Raw genomic sequence first — 16,567 nt, forward strand, 5'->3', positions numbered from 1 at the left:
CACTGCTTACCCCATTGATAGTGATATTTCCGACACTGCTTACCATCCAATGCTCGGGACATTCCACACTGCCTACCCCTGTTGCAAGGAACATTTCCTTTACTGCTTACTGCCGTTGCTAAAAATATTTACCCCACTTTTTAACCCCGTTGCAAGGGAGCTTTTCCCCACTGATTACCCATGTTTCTAGGGACATTTCTCCCACTGCTTACCCACGTTGCTATGTATATTTCTCTAACTGCTTTCCAAACGTTTCTAGGGACCTTTCCCTTACTGCTTTCCACCCGTTTCTAGGGACATTTCACCACTGTTTACTTCCGTTGCTAGGGAAATTTACCCCTCTTCTTACTCCTGTTGCTAAGGAGATTTCCGTCAATGCTAACCATCTGTTTCTAGGGACACTTCCCCCATTTCATACTTCCGTTGGTAGGGACATTTACCTCACTGTTTACTTCTGTTGCTAGGAACATTTCCTACACTGAATACACCCCGTTGCTAAGGTCATTTCCCCCACTGCTTACCCCGTTGCTAGGGACATTTTCGACACTGCTTAACACCGTTGCTAGGAACATTTCAGACACTGCTTACAACTGTTGCTCGGGACATTTCCAACACTGCTTTTCTTCATTGCTAGGGACATTTCCAACACTGTTTACCCCCATTGCTAGGGACATTTCCCACTGCTTACTCCCCGTTGCTAAGGATATTTCCTCCATTGCTTAATCCCGTTGCAAGGGACATTTCCCCCACTGTTAACCCTTCGTTGCTAGAGACATATCACCCAGTGTTTACAACCCGTTGCTATGGACATTTACCCCTTTTCTTATTCTTGTTGCTAGGCACATTTCCTTCACTGCTATCCATCGGTTTTACGGACACTTCCCCCATTTCTTACTTCCGTTGGTAGGGACATTTACCTCACTGTTTACCTCCGTTGGTAGAGACATTTCCTACACTGAATACACCCCGTTGCTGAGGACATTTCCCCTACTCCTTACTCCAGGTTTCAAGGACATTAAACTCACTGCTTACCCCGTTGTTAGGGATTATGGACATTGCTTTCTCACGTTTCTAGAGACATTTTCCCAACTTCTTACTTCCGTTGCTAATGACCATTCCTTCGCATTTTACCACCGTTACTAGGGACATTTCGTTCACTGCTTACCCCGTTGCTAGGGACATTTCGGAAACTGCTTACTCCCGTTGCTAGGGACATTTCCGACTCTGCTTAACAACGTTGCTAGGAACGTTACAGATACTGCTTACCTCCATTGCAAAAGACATTTCCCACTGCTTACTCCCCATTGCTAGGGACACTTCTCACAGTGCTTTCTCCCGTTGCTAGGGACATTTCCCAACTGTTTACCACCCTATGCGACGGACATTTCCCCAACTCTTTACCACCCCGTAGCTAGGGACATTTCCATTTGAAAACAACTCGTTGCTAGGGAAATTTCCCCTACTGCTTACCCTCGTTGCTAAGGACATTTCCTCCGCTGTTTACCTTTATTCCGAGGGACATTTCGGACATTGCTTACCCCGTTGTAAGGAACATTTCGGACACAGCTTGCTTACATTTCTAGGGACATTTCCGACACAACTTACCACCCGTTCCGAGAGATATTTCCCCAACTACTTATTCCCGTTGTTAAGGATCATTATCCCGCATTTTACCCCCGTTACTAGGGGCATTTCGTTAACTGCTTACCCCCATTGCTAAGGACCTTTTCCCCACTGATTATCCTCGTTGCTAGGGACCATTTCCAACTGCTTACCCCAGTTGCCAAGGACATTAAACCCACTGCTTACCCCGTTGCTACGGACATTTCGGAAACTGCTTACTCCCATTGCTACGGACATTTCTGACACTGCTTAACCCCATTGCTGGGGACATTTCTTCCACTGCTTACCCCAGACTCCAAGGACATTGAACCCTATGCTTACCCCGTTGCTAGGGACATTTCCCCACTGTTTAACTCCTTTGCTAGGGACATTTCGCACTGAATACACCACAGTGCTAGGGAAATTTCCCCTACTGCTTACCCCCGTTGCTAAGGACATTTCGAACACTGTTTACTCTCGTTGCTAGGTACATTTCCGACACTACTTACCCCCGTTGCTAGGAACAATTCACTCAGTGCCTACCCCATTGCTAGGGACATTTTCCCCACTGTTTATCCCCGGATTTAGGGACATTTTCCCACTGCTTATCCCCGCTGCAAAGGTCATTTCCTTCACTGTTTACCTACGTTGCTATGGACATTTCCCACTGAATACACCCTGTTGCTAGGGACATTTCCTACACTGAATACACCCTGTTGCTATGGACATTTCCCACTGAATACACCCTGTTGCTATGGACATTTCCCACTGAATACACCCTGTTGCTGAAAACATTTCCCCCACTGCTTACCCAAGTTGCAAAGGGCATTAAACCAACTGCTTACCCCGTTGCTAGGGACATTTTGGACACTGCTAAACACAGTTGCTTAGAACATTTCTGGCACTGTTTACCCCCGTTGCTAGGGACATTTCCAACACTGCTTACCCACGTTGCTAGGAACATTCTTCCTACTACTTACCCCCGTTGCTAGGGACATTTCTTTTACTGCTTACTCTACGTTGCTTGGGGCATTTTACCCAATGTTTACCCTCACTCCTATGGACATTTCCCAAACTGTTTACCACCGTTGCTGTAGACATTTCGGACACTGCTTTCCCCTGTTGCTAGTGATATATCTGACACTGCTTACATGCTCGGGACATTCCTCCACTGCCTACCTCTGTTGCTAGGAACATTTCCTTTACTGCTTACCGCCGTTGCTAAAAATATTTACCCCAATTTTTAACCCCGTTGCAAGGGAACTTTTTCCCACTGATGAATAACGTTTCTATGAACATTTCCCCCACTTCTTAACCACGTTGCTACGGATATTTATCTAACTGTTTTTCACACGTTTCTAGGGACTTTTCCCTTACTGCTTTCCACCCATTTATATGGACATTTTCCCCACTGTTTAACTCCGTTGCTTGGGACATTTCACACTGAAAACACCCCATTGCTAGGAAAATTTCTCCCACTACTTACTCCCTTTGATAGGCACATTTCCCTCACTGCTAACCATCCGTTTCTAGGGACACTTCCCCCATTTCTTACTTCCATTGGTAGGGACACTTACCTCACTGTTTACCTCCGTTGCTAGGGACATTTCCTACACTGAATACACCCCGTTGCTCAGGACATTTCCTCCACTGCTTACCCCAGTTGCCAAGGACATTAAACCCACTGCTTACCCCGTTGCTAGGGACATTTCGGAAACTGCTTACTCCCGTTGCTAGGGACATTTCCGACTCTGCTTAACAACGTTGTTAGGAACGTTTCAGACACTGCTTACCCCCTTTGCAAAAGACATTTCCCACTGCTTACTCCCCATTGCTAGGGACATTTCTCACAGTGCTTTCTCCCGTTGCTAGGGACATTTCCCAACTGTTTACAACCCTAGGCGACGGACATTTCCCCTACTCTTTACCACCCCGTAGCTAGGGACATTTCCATTTGAAAACAACTCGTTGCTAGGGAAATTTCCCCTACTGCTTATCCTCGTTGCTAAGGACATTTCCTCCGCTGTTTACCTTTATTCCAAGGGACATTTCGGACATTGCTTACCCTGTTGTTAGGAACATTTCGGACAATGCTTGCTTACGTTTCTAGGGACATTTCCGACACAACTTACCACCCGTTCCGAGAGATATTTCCCCAACTACTTATTCCCGTTGTTAAGGATCATTATCCCGCATTTTACCCCCGTTACTAGGGACATTTCGTAAACTGCTTACCTCCATTGCTAAGGACATTTCCACCACTGTTTACTTCAGGTGCCAAGCACATTAAACTCACTGCTTACCACGTTGTTAGGAACATTTCAAACACTGTTTACTTGCTAGGGACATTCCCGCACTGTTTACCCATTGCTTTTCCCATTGCTTATCACCGTTGCTAGGTATATTTACCCCACTTTTAATTCCATTGCTACGGACCTTTTCCTACTGATTACTTCCGTTGCTAGGGACCTTTCCCACATTGCTTACCCACGTTGCTACGGATATTTCTCTAACTGTTTTTCACACGTTTCTAGGGACTTTCCTTACTGCTATACACCCGTTTATATGGACATTTTCCCCACTGTTTAACCTCCGTTGCTAGGGACATTTCACACTGAATACATCTCATTGCTAGGGAAATTTCCCCCACTGCTTACTCCCATTGCTAGGGACATTTCCCACTGCTTACTTCCTGTTGCTATGGATATTTCCCCAATGCTTACTCCCGTTGCTAGGGACATTTTTCCACTCTTTAACACCCGTTGCTATGGACATTTCCCCCACTGTTTAATTCCCGTTGCCCGTGACATTTCCATCTGAAAACAACTCGTTCCTGGAAAAATTTCCACACTACTTACCCCTGTTGATAAGAACATTTCCCCCGCTGCTTACCTTCGTTGCTAGGGACATTTTGGACACTGCTTACCCCTGTTGCTAGGGTTATTTTCCCCATGGCTTATCCCCATTGCTAAAAACATATCCGACACTGCTTACTTCCTGTTCCTAGGGACATTTCCTTCACTGTCTACCCTTGCTGCTAGGGACATTTCGGACTCTTCTTACCCCTGTTGCTAGGGAAATTTGTGACACTGCTTTTCCCGTTGGTCGGGACATTCTTCCCTCTGCTTACCCCCTGTTGCTAAAGACGTTTTTCCCACTTCTTATCCCCGTTGAGAGGGACATTGCCTCTACTGTTTACTTTCGTTGTTAGGGACATTTCCCCCATCGAATACACCCCGTTGCTAGGGTTATTTCCCTCAATGCTTAACCCATTTGCAAGAAACATTTCCTCTACTCTTTACCTCCGTTGTTAGGGACATTTCCCCACTTAATGCACCGCGTTGCTAGGGACATTTCCTTTACTGCTTACCCCATGTTGCTAAGGACATTTCTAGTAAAGCTTATCCCCCGTTGCTAGACACATATACACAACTGCTTACGCTGTTTCTACAAAACCTTTACACTCCTTACCCCTGTTGCTAGTGATATTTCCGACACTGCTTACCACCCGATGCTCGGGACATTCCTCCACTGCCTACCCCTGTTGCTAGAGCATTTCCTTTACTGCTTACCGCCGTTGCTAAAAATATTTACCCCACTTTTAACCCTGTTGCAAGGGAACTTTTCCCCACTGATGACCACCGTTCCTAGGGACATTTCCCCACTGCTTACACACGTTGCTACGGATATTTTTCTAACTGTTTTTCACACGTTTCTAGGGACTTTACCTTACTGCTTTCCACCCGTTTATATGGACATTTTCCCCACTGTTTAACTCCGTTGCTAGGGACATTTCACACTGAATACATCTCATTGCTAGGAAATTTCCCCACTGCTTACCCCTGTTGCTAGGAACATTTACCCTCTTCTTACTCCCGTTCCTAGGCACATTTCTCTTACTGCTAACCATCGGTTTCTAGGGACACTTTCCCCATTTCTTACTTCCATTGGTAGAGACATTTCCCCACTGCTTAACCCAGTTGCTAAGGTCACTTCCCTACTATTTAACTCCATTGCTAAGGACACTTCCCCACTTAATACACCCCTTTACTAGGAATATTTCCCTACTGCTTACGCCCGTTGCTAGGGATATTTACCCCAATATTTCACCAATTCCTAGGATCCTTTTCACCACTGATTACCTCTGTTGCTACGGACATTTCCCTACTGCCTTCCCTCACGTTGCAAAGGACATTTCCCCCTCTGCTTAACCCCGTTCCTAGGGAAATTTCCCACACTGCTCACCCCCGTTGCAAAGGACATTTCCAAGGCTGTTTACCACTGTTGCTAGGAACATTTCCCCCACTGTTTACCCCCTGTTTCTAGGGACATTTCTATCTGAAAACAACTCGTTGCTAGGAAACTTTCCCACACTTGTTATCCTTGTTGCTAAGGGCATTTCCCCCACTGCTTACACCCGTTGCTAGGGACATTTCGGACACTGCTTAACCCGTTACTAGGGACATTTCCCACACTTCTTACCCCGTTGCTAGGGACGTTTCCACCACTGTTTATCCCCGGTTCTAGTGACATATCTTCCACTGCTTTTCCCCCGTTGCTAGGGACATTTCTTCCACTGCTTACCCTACGTTTATAGGGGCATTTCACCCAATGCTTACCCCTGTTGCTAGGGACATTTCCCTACTTTTTCCCCATTGCTAGGGACATTTCCTTCACTTATTACCCCCGTTTCTAGGGACACTTCCGCCATTGCATTCCCCTATTGCTAGGGACATTTACCTCATTGTTTACCTCCGTTGCTAAGGACATTTCCTACACTGAATGCACCCCGTTGCTAAGGACATTTTTTCTGTTGCTTACCTTGTTGCTACGGACATTTTGGACACAGATTACTCCTGTTGCTAGGGGCATTTCCAACACTGCTTACCATGATTGCTAGGGTCATTTCCAACACTGCTTACCATGATTGCTAGGGTCATTTCTCCCACTGCTTAACCCAGTTGCTAAGGACACTTCCCTACTGTTTAACCCGTTGCTAGGACATTTCCCCCATTGAATACACCCCGTTGGTAGAAATATTTCCCCTACTGCTTACTCATGTTGCTAAGGATATTTACCCCAATATTTCCCCAATTGCTTGGGTCCTTTTCATGTTGCTAAGGGCATTTCCCCCTCTTCTTAACCCGTTGCTACGGACATTTCCCTACTGTTTAACTCCGTTGCTAGGACATTTCTCCCATTGAATACACCCCGTTGCTAGAAATATTTCCCCTACTGCTTACTCATGTTGCTAGGGATATTTACCCCAATATTTCCCCAATTGCTTGGGTCCTTTTCACCACTGATTACCTGTGTTGCTAAGGGCATTTCCCCTCTTCTTAACCCGTTGCTACGGACATTTCCCCTACTGCTTTCCTCAAGTTGCTAGAGACATTTCCCTTACTGTTTACCTCTATTGCTAGGGACATTTCCAACTGAATACACCCCTTTCCTAGGGAAATTTCCCACACTGCTCACCCCCGTTGCAAAGGACATTTCCCACACTGTTTACACCTGTTGCTAGGGACATTTCTATTGCTCTGAAAACAACTCGTTGCTAGGAAAATTTCCCACACTGCTTACCCTTATTGCTAAGGGCATTTCCCCCACTGCTTACCACCGTTTCTAAGGACATTTCGGACATTGCTTACCCCCGTTGCTAGGGAAATTTTCGATACTGCTTACATCCGATGCTGGTGACATTTCTCCCAATGAATACATCCTGTTGCTAAGGACATTACCCCACTGCTTCCCTCAGTTGCAAAGGATATAAAACCCACTGCTTACCCCCAATGATAGGGACATTTCAACCACTACTTATCCCCGTTCCTAGGGACATTTTCCACTACTTATCCCCGTTCCTAGGGACTTTTTCCACTGCTTACCCCCTTTCCTAGGGACATTTCCTCCACTGTTTACACACGTTACTAGGGACATTTCTGACATTTTAACACCTGTTGCTAGGGACATTTCCAACACTGCTTACACCCCGTTGTTAGGGACGTTTTCCCCCGGCTTACCCCACGTTGCTAAAGACATTTCTCCGACTGTTTACCCCTTGTTGCTAGGGACATTTCCCACACTGCTTACCCCGTTGCTAGAAAAACTTTTCCACTGCTTATCCCAGTTGCTAGGGACATTTCCAACACTGCTTTCCACAATTGCCAAAAACATTAAACCCACTTCTTACCCAAGATGCTAGGGATATTTCGAACACTACTTACTCTCTTTGCTAGCGACATTTTCGACACTGTTTTTCCCCCGTTGATAAAGACATTTCCACTACTGCTTACCCACTATTGCTAATGACATTTACCCCACTGCTTACACCTATTGCTAGGAAAATTTTAGACACTGCTTAACCCTGTTGATAGGGACAGTTCACCCACTGAATACATCCCGTTGCTAAGGACATTTTCTACACTGCTTACCCCACCTGCCATGGACATTAAACCCACTGCTTACTTCCGTTGTAATGGATATTTCAAACACTGCTAACTCCCGATGGTAGAAACATTTTTTATACTGCTTATACACCGTTGCTTGGGACATTTCCCAAACTACTTACCCCCGATGCTAGGGACATTTCCTCTACTGTTTATCCCAGTTGCAAGGGAAATTTTAAACACTGCTTACCCTAATTGCTAGGGACATTTCCGACACTGTTTACCCCTGTTGCTAAGAACATTTCCCTATTGCTTATCACCGTTGCTAGTGACATTTCGGACACTACATACCCCTGTTTCTAGGACATTTTCTACTGTTTACCCGTTTCTTGTGTCATTTCTCCCAATGCTTACCCCTGTTGCTAGGGATATTTACTCCTCTGCTTACCCCCCATTGATCGGGACATTTCCTCTCTCTTTACCCCCGTTGCTAAGGACATTTTCCCATTTATTAACACCTTTTCTAGAGAGATTTTGACTCTGCTTACTCCCCGTTGTTTAGGTCATTTTCGACACTGCTCATCCCCGTTTCTTGCGACATTTCCCCAGTTCTTACCCCGTTGCTAGAGATATTCTTCCCACTTCTTTCACCCGTTGCTAGAGACATTTCCCAACTGCTTAACCCCATTGCTAAAACATTTCCCTACTGTTTACCTCATTTGCTACGGACATTTCCCCACTGATTACACCCCTGCTGATAGGGTCCTTTCCCCACTGCTTACCCCTGTTGCTAGGGAAATTTCCCTACTGCTTACCCCGTTGCTAGAAACATTTCCCCAACTACTAACCCCTATTACTAATGACATTTTGGATACTGCTTACCCCGTTGCTAGGGACATTTCCGATACTGCTCTACCCCATTACTAGGGTCATTTTCCACACTGAATAAATCCCGTTACTAAGGACATTTTCCCAATGCTTACCTCTGATGTTAGGGATATTTCGGACACTGCATTCTCCTGTTGGTAGGGACATTTTCGATACTGATTATATCACGTTGCTGGGGACCTTTTCCCCACTACTTTACCACCATTGCTAAGAACCTTTCCCTACTGTATACCACCCGTTGCTAGGGACATTTCCCCACTGTTTACCCCCCATTCCTAGGGACATTTCCCCACTGCATACCCACATTGCTCGTGACATTTCCCCACTGCTTACCACCTGTTGTTAAGGACAACAAATTTTCTTCACTGCTTACACTTCCTCTCTAGGGACATTTCCTCCATTGTTTACTTCGTTGCTTCGGACATTTCTCCCACTGCTTACCCCCGTTGATAAGGAGATTTTTCCTTCTTCTTTCCCTTGTTGCTAGGGACATTTGGACACTGATTAACCCCATTCATAAAGACATTTCCCCACTGCTTAACCCCATTGCTAAGGACATTTTATCAACTGTTACCTCCGTTTCTAGGTTCCTTTCCCCACTGAATACACGCCATTGCTAGGGACATTTCTCCTACTGCTTACCCCTGTTGATAGTGACATTTACCTTACACTTACCTCCATTGCTAAGGACATTTCCCAACTGCTTTTCACCGTTGCGAAGGACATTTCTCCCACTGCTTACCTCTGTTGCCAAGGGCATTAAACCCACTGCTTACCTCCGTTGTTAGGGACATTTTGGACATTGCTTTTTCCCCGTTGGTAAGAAATTTTCGACACAGCTTAAACCCCGTTGCTGGGACATTTCCCCACTACTTTCTCCCGTTGCTAGGGACATTTCACTGCTTCCCCATTGGTATAGAAATTTTAGACACTGCTTACCCCGTTGCTAGGGAAATTTCCGACACTGCTTACCACACGTTGCTAGGACATTTCCCACACTTCTTAACCCCATTGCTAGGGACATTTCTCACTGCTTCCCCCCATTGGTATAGAAATTTTAGACACTGCTTACCCCCGTTGCTAGGGAAATCTCCGACACTGCTTACCACACGTTGCTAGGAACATTTCCCACACTTCTTAACCCCATTGCTAGGGACATTTCCCCAACTGCTTACCAACCTTTGCTAGAAACACTGCTTACCCCCGTTTCTAGAGACATTTCCCTCACTGCTTACACCTGTTTCTAGGGAAATTTTCCCCACTGCTTACACCCATTGATAGGAACATTTTCGACACTACTTACTTCCATTGCTAGGGAAATTTCCCTACTGTTTACGACCCGTTGCTAGGGACATTTCATACTGAATACATCTCGTTGCTCGGGAACTTTCCCCCACTGCTTACCCTCGTTGCAAAGGACATTTCCCCCACTGCTTACCCCTGTTGCTAGGGACATTTCACCCACTGAATACATCCCATTGCTAAGGACATTTCACCCACTGAATACATCCCATTGCTAAGGACATTTCCCCCACTGCTTACCTCAGTCGCCAAGGACATTAAACCCACTGCTTACCTTCGTTGTTAGGGATATTTCAAACACTGCTTACTCCAGGTGGTAGGGACATTTTCGACAATGCATATACCCCGTTGCTAGGGGACATTTCCCCCACTGTATAAGCACATTGTTCGTGACATTTCCCCAACTGCTTACCCCATTTGCTAGGGACATTTCCGACACTGCTTATCCTGTTGCTTGGGAATTTCCCGCACTCTTTACCCCATTGCTAAGGACATTTCCCATTGCTTATCACCATTGCTAATGACATTTCGGACACTGCTTACTTCCATTTTAGGGACATTTCACCTACTGTTTACCCCTGTTGCTAGGGCACTTTTCCCTCTGCTTTCCCCCTTTGCTAGGGACATCTCCCCACTGCTTACCTCACGTTGCTTGTGTCATTTCTCCCAATGCTTACCCCTGTTGCTAGGGACATTTTTCCCACTGCTTACTCCCGTTGCTCGGGACATTTCCACTGTTTACAACGTTGCTAAGGATATTTCCATATTGCTTATCACAGTTGCTATGGACATTTCCGACGCTGCTTACCCCTGTTGCTAGGGACATTTACTTTACTTTTTTTACCCCGTTGCTACGGACATTTTCTATACTGCTTTACCAACGTTGCTAGGGACATTTCCCCTTACTGCTTACCACCTGTTACTAGGGACATTTCCCCACTGTTTACGTCTGTTGCAAGAGACATTTCCCACTGAATACAACCCATTGCTAGTGAAATTTCCCCACTGCTTACACCCGTTGCTAAGGACATTTTCCCCACTTCTTATCCCTGTAACTAAGGACATTTTGGACACGGCTTACCCTGTTGCTAGGGACATTTCCGACACTTCTTACTTTCGTTGCTAGGGTCATTTCCCCACTAAATACATCCCATTGCTTAGGACATTTCCCCACTGCTTACCTCAGTTGTCAAAATCATTAAACCCACTGCTTACCTCTGTTGTTAGGGATATTTCGGACACTACTTACTCCTGTTGCTGGGGACATTTCCCCACTACTTACCCCCCCTGTTGCTAGGGACATTTCCCACTGCTTACCCCTGTTAAAGGAACATTTCCTTCACTGTGTACCCCTGTTGCTAAGGAAATTTTAGACACTGCATCCCTCGTTTCTAGAGACATTTCCCTCACTGTTTACATCTGTTACTAGGAAAATTTTCCCCACTCCTTACCCACCTTGCTAGGGACATTTTGGACAGTGCTTTCCCCCGTTGCTAGGGACAATTCACCCAGTGCTTACTCCCGATGCTAGGGACATTTCCCTACTGTTTACCACCCGTTGCTAGGGACATTTCCCCACTGTTTGCCTTTGTTGCTAGGGACATCTCATAGTGAGTACATCCCGTTGCTAGGAAAATTTCCCCCCACTGCATACCCCTGTTGCTAGGGACATTTCAGACACTGCTCACCCCCATTGCTAGATACATTTGCCTCACTGAATAAATCCCGTTGCTAAGGGCATTTCTTTCACTCGTTACCTCAGTTGACAAGTACATTAAACCCACTGCTTACCTCCGATGTTAGGGATATTTACCACTGCTTACTTTCCGTTGCTAGGGCATTTCCTCCACTGTTTACCCCATTGCTAGGACATTTCCCACACTGTTTACACCTGTTGGTAAGGACATTTACCCCACTGCTTACTCTATTTTCTAGGGACATTTCCGACATTACTTACCCCCGTTGCTCGGTTCATTTCCCCAAATGTTTACCCCAGTTCCTAGGGACATTTCGGACACTGTTTACTTTTGTTGCTTGGGATATTTCCGACACTGCCTACTCCCCGTTTTTAAAGACATTTCCAACTCTCTTTACACCCGTTGATAAGATGATTTCCCCATTGATTATCACCGTTGCTAGTGACTTTTCGGACACTACTTGCCACCGTTTCTAGGGACATTTCCCCACTGTTTACCCCGTTGCTTGGGACATTTTTCCCTCTGCTTTCCCCCTTTGCTAGTGACATTTCGCCCTCTGCTTACCTGACGTTTTTGTGTCATTTCACCCAATGCTTACCCCTGTTCCTAGGGACATTTACGCAACTGCTTACCTCACGTTGTTTGTGTCATTTCACCCAAAGCTTACCCATGTTGTTAGGGTCATTTCTTCCACTGCTTACCCCACGTTGCTTGTGTCATTTCACCTAATGCTTTTCCTTCTTGATAGGACATTTTCCCCACTGCTTACCCCCGTTGCAAGGGACATTTCCCTCTGTGTTTACCTTCGTTGCTAAGTACATTTCCCCACTGAGTGACACTGATGCTAGGAACATTTCGGACACTACTTTTCCCCATTGCTAGAGACATTTCCCCCACTGCTTACTCCCCTGTTTATAGAAACATTTCCTCCACTGTTTACCCTCTTTGCTTCGGAATTTTCCGTACTGCTTACCCCTATTGCTCAGAAGATTTCCCCAACTGCTTACACCCTTTGCTAGGGACATTTCACCGAGTGCTTACCCTCGTTGCTAGGACATTTCCCACACTGTTTACACCCGATGATACGGAAATTTACCCCACTGCTTACCCCCGTTGCTAGGGACATTTCTGACACTACTTACCCCCATTCCTTGGGACATTTCCCCAACTGCTTACCCCGGTGGTTAGGGACATTTTTCCCACTGAATACACCCCATTTATAAGGACATTTTCCTTTGCTTATCACCGTTGCTAGGGACATTTCCCTACTGTTTACCCTCGTTGCTAGGGCATTTCACCCAATGCTTACCCCTGTTCCTAGGGACATTTACGTCACTGCTTAGCTCATGTTGTTTGTGTCTTTTCACCCAATGTTTACCCATGTTGCTAGGGTCATTTCCCCCACTACTTACCCCACGTTGCTTGTGTCATTTCACTTAATGCTTTTCCTTGTTGATAGGGACATTTCCCCCACTGCTTACCCCACGTTGCTTGTGTCATTTCACCTAATGCTTTTCCTTGTTGATAGGGACATTTCCCCACTGCTTACCCCCGTTGCAAGGGACAATTCCCTCTGTGTTTACCTCCGTTGCTAAGTACATTTCCTCACTGAGTGACACTGATGCTAGGGACATTTCTGACACTGCTTTTCCCCATTGCTAGGTACATTTCCCCAACTGCTTACTCCCCGTTTATAGAAACATTTCTCCACTGTTTACCCTCTTTGCTTCGGAAATTTTCCGTACTGCTTACCCCATTGCTCAGAAGATTTCCCCAACTGCTTACACCCTTTGCTAGGAACATTTCGGATATTGCTTACCCCTGTTGCTAGGAACATTTCACCCAATGCTTACCCCGGTGGTTAGGGACATTTTTCCCACTGAATACACCTGTTTATAAGGACATTTCCCTTTTGCTTATCACCGTTGCTAGGGACATTTCCTTTACTGTTTATCCATGTTGCTAGGAACATTTTCCTTACTACTTATCAACTGTTGCTAAGGGCATTTCCCCACTGTTTACCTCCGTTGCTAGGGACATTTTCTAGTAATACACCCTGTTGCTAGGGAAATTTCCCCCACTGAAAACATCCCATTGATAAGGACATTTCCCCTACTGCTAACCTCAGTTGCCAAGGGCATTAAACCTACTGCTTTCCTCCGTTGTTACGGACATTTCGGACGCTGTTTACTTCCGTTGGTAGGGACATTTTCAACACTGCTCATACCATGTTGGTGGGGACGTTTCCTACACAGTTCACCCCCATTGCTAGGGAAATTATAGACACTTCTTCACCCCGTACTAGGGACATTTCAGACACTGCTTACCCCATGTTGCTAGGGACATTTCCCACACTTCATACCCACGTTGGTAAGGACATTTCCCCCACTATTTACCACCCTTTGATAGTGACCCTGCTTACCCCCATCGTTTCTAGAGATATTTCCCTCACTGCTTACACCCGTTGCTATGGAAATTTTCCCCACTGCTTATCCCGGTTCTTAAGTACATTCCCCCACTGTTTAGCCACGTTGCTAAAGACATTTCGGAATCTGCCTGCACCATTGCTAGGAATATTTCCAACACTACTTACCCCGTTGCTAGGGACATTTCGGACACTGCTTAACCCTTTACTATGGAGATTTCACCCACTCTTTACCTCCATTGCTAGGGCATTTACCCCACTGCTTAAAACCGTTCCTAAGGATATTTTGGACACTGCTTACCCCCCTGTTGCAAGGGACGTTTCCACCACTTCGTAATCCCTGTTTCTAGAGACATTTCCCTCACTGTTTAAACACGTTGCTAGGTATTCTTTCCCCACTGCTTACCCACGTTGCTAGGGACATTTCTGACATGGCTGACCCCATTGCTAGGGACAATTTACCCGGTTCTTACCCCATTGCTAGGGACATTTCCCCACTGTTTACACACGTTTCTACGGACATTGAACAACTGTTACCCACACTTGCTAGGGACATTTCCCCACTGCTTACTTCCCGTTTTAGGGATCCTCCAATGTTTATCCTGTTTTTCGGAAATTTTCCCCACTGCTTACCCCCGTTGCTAAGGAGATTTCCCTCACTGCTTATTCTGGTTGCTAGGGACATTTCTGACAATGCTTACCCCGTTGCTAGGATATTTCTCTCACTGCTTACCTTGTTGCTAGGGACATTTACCTTACTAATTACCTCTGTTGCTTAGGCATTTCCCAACTGCTTACACCCATTGCTAAAGACATTTCCCCACTGCTTATCTCTGTTGCCAAGCGCATTAAACCCACTACTTACCTCCATTGTTAGGGACATTTTGGACACTGCTTACCCCATTGGTTAGAACATTTTCGACACTGCTTATACCCCTTTGCTGGGGACATTTCCCCACTACTTACCCCATTGCTAGGGACATTTCTGACACTGCTTACCTCCGTTGCAATAAAACATTTTTCACATTTCTTACCCTTGTTGCTCGGGACATTTCCCACTGCTTACCACCATTTGCTAGGGACACTGCTTACCCCCTGTTTCTCGAGACATTTCCCCACTGCTTATCTCCATTGCTAGGGATATTTCCGACACTACTTATCCCTGTTGCTAGGACATTTCACTCAGTGCTTAACCCCATTGCTAAGGACATTTCCCCACTTCTTATTCCCCGTTTCTAGGACATTTACCTACTGGTTATACCTGTTTCTAGGAACATTTCCCCACTGAATACACCCCGTTGCTAAGGACATTTCCCCACTGCTTATTCCCTCGTTTCTAGGGACATTTCCCCCTTTACTGGTTATATCCGTTGCTACTGTCATTTCACCCAACGCTTACCCATGTTGCTAGGGACATTTCCCCACTGTGTTACCCCACGTTGCTTGTGTCATTTCACCCAATGCTTATCCCTGTTGATAGGGACATTTCCCCACTGCTTACCCCTGTTGCTCGGGATATTTCCCCACTGTTTACCCTCGTTGCTAACGACATTTTCCCACTGATTAACACCGTTGCTAGGGACATTTTCGACACTGCTTACCCCCATTGCTAGGATCATTTCCCCACTGAATACATTTCGTTGCTAAGAACATTTCCCCACTGCTTACCCTCAGTTGCCAAGGATATTAAATCCACTGCTTACCTCCATTGTTAGGGATATTTCGGACACTCTTTACTCCCGTTGGTAGGGACATTTTCGACACTCCTTATACCCCGTTGCTGGGGACACTTCCTGCACTTTTACCCCCGTTGCTGGGAAAATTTTAGACACTGCCTAACCCCGTTGCTAGGGACATTTCCGACACTGCTTACCCCTGTTGCTAGGGCATTTCCCCACTGCTTGCGACCCTTTCTAGGACCTTGCTTACTGCCCATTTCTAAGGACATTCCCCTACTGCTTACCCACGTTGCTAGGGACATTTTAGACACTGCTTACCCCCGTTGTTAAAGATATTTCCTTTACTATTTACCCCAGTTGCTAGGGACATTTCCACCACTTATTAAACCCGTTCCTAATAAAATTTTTTGACACTGCTCACTCCCGTTGCTGGGACATTTCCCCAGTTCTTACCCCCCCCGTTTCTAGGAATATTTTCCCACTGCTTACCCCTGTTGCTAGGGACATTTCCCTTACTGTTTACCACCCGTTGCTAGAGACATTTTTTTCACTTTTCCCCTATTGCTAGGGTCCCTTTCCCTACTGATT

This window comes from Tachypleus tridentatus, unplaced genomic scaffold, assembly GCF_004210375.1.
Source record: "Tachypleus tridentatus isolate NWPU-2018 unplaced genomic scaffold, ASM421037v1 Hic_cluster_2, whole genome shotgun sequence".
NCBI lineage: Eukaryota > Metazoa > Arthropoda > Merostomata > Xiphosura > Limulidae > Tachypleus > Tachypleus tridentatus.